Raw genomic sequence first — 1,560 nt, forward strand, 5'->3', positions numbered from 1 at the left:
CATGCTGTTCACCCAGTCTGTGGGCTCAGTCTGCTTTGCTATGACTCCCAGATCCTCCATTCTATCCAGTTCTGCTTTTATTTTGTCCTTTAATGCTATTGGCACTTTCCTTGGTGGGTGGATGACAGGGTTGATGTCTGGATTGAGCTGAATGTGGTGCAGTCCTGGTACGCACCCTAGCCCAGTGAACACATCCTTATATTCACTCAGAATGTCACTGTTGTCTTTGTCATGTACACTGTACACTCTTTTGATTAATCCTAACTTTGTGCAGGATTCTCTTCCAAGGATAGCAGGTGAATCTCTCTCAATTATTTGGAATTCTAATTCGTATTCATTGTCTTTGAATTCACATTTAAGCTTTGCCTTGCCCTTTGTCGCGATCATGTGACCAGAATACGTGACTAGCTCACATCCTGACTTTTGTAGCAATGCGTTCTCATTTGTGATTTTGTCAAAGTCTCTCTGTGACAGCACGTTGCACTCTGCTCCTGTATCAAGCTTTACAGTTAACACACTGTTGTTTATTTTGAGCTGTTGTGTCCATTTCTCACTGTTCACTGTTGAGACTGCATTCAGTTGTAGCTCTGCACCTGTTTGCTCACTTGGTATTATGTCAATACATCCCATAAACATTACATCATCATCTTCTTGTTGTTCTATTTCATGCACTTTTTTCTCAGTTTTCCTGTATTTAAACTGTTGTTTTTGTGACTTACACATGCGGCTGAAGTGGTTCTTTAATTTGCACTGGTTGCATATTTTTCCATATGCTGGACATTTCTTTGGCTCGTGCATGGAGCCACATGTCTTGCATTCGCCTTTCTCTTTGTCTGTGTCAGACTGCTTGTTACTCACTCTTTTCACTTTGGTGACTTTTATTTTATTCACAGCAACATCTGCTTCCTCGTGCAGTGCTTTCATGTGACTTTGTGTTATCTCGCTCGCTCGGCAGATTCCCACAGCCCTCGTTAGGTCTAAATCCGTCTCCCTGAGCAACCTTGCTCTCACAGCATCGTTAGTTATTCCACAGACAACACGATCCTTGATTAGTTCATCTGTTAGCTGTGCAAACTCACAATCCTTTGCTTTGTTCTTGAGGTCCGTCACATAAGCATCAATAGTTTCATTCGGTCCTTGGACTCGGGTAAAGAACACGTGTCTCAAGTATGTGATGTTCTTCCGTGGCTCACAGTAGTCTCTGAACATGTCTATCAGTCCACTAAAACCATCCACGTCTTCATCAAAGTTCATGGTATTAAATACCTTTAGTGCTTCGTCTCCAGCAACATGAAGGAATGTCGCACATTTCACCTTCTCACTCTTCTCCTCAATGCCAGTCGCGATGAGACAGAGTTCAAACTTTTGAATCCAAGTTCGCCAGTTTTCTGCCAGATTACCATCGAAGCTCAAACTACTCGGAGGTTTTAACTGTTCCATCTTAATTTTTTATCTTCTGACACCATGTCATATTATGTTACTTAAAACATGAACGAGAGACACGTTTCGAACAAACTTACTCTTTACTCTGCTCGTCTTCTTATTCATACACAGCAGGTT

At 41.9% G+C, this 1,560-nt stretch overlaps 1 protein-coding gene across 2 annotated transcripts in view; it reads left to right on the forward strand.

Moving 5' to 3' along the window:
• The first annotated feature begins 1,350 nt into the window (after positions 1-1,350).
• Positions 1,351-1,560, forward strand: part of LOC103375691 (acylphosphatase-2-like) — an 11,235-nt gene continuing 11,025 nt past the window's right edge. For both annotated transcript variants that reach the window (XM_008306005.1, XM_008306006.1), the window contains exon 1: positions 1,351-1,355. The gene's annotated coding sequence lies outside the window, so the exon portion shown is untranslated. The remainder of the gene's footprint in view (positions 1,356-1,560) is intronic.

Source organism: Stegastes partitus, unplaced genomic scaffold (genome assembly GCF_000690725.1).
Source record: "Stegastes partitus isolate 25-593 unplaced genomic scaffold, Stegastes_partitus-1.0.2 Scaffold2785, whole genome shotgun sequence".
Taxonomy (NCBI): Eukaryota; Metazoa; Chordata; class Actinopteri; family Pomacentridae; genus Stegastes; species Stegastes partitus.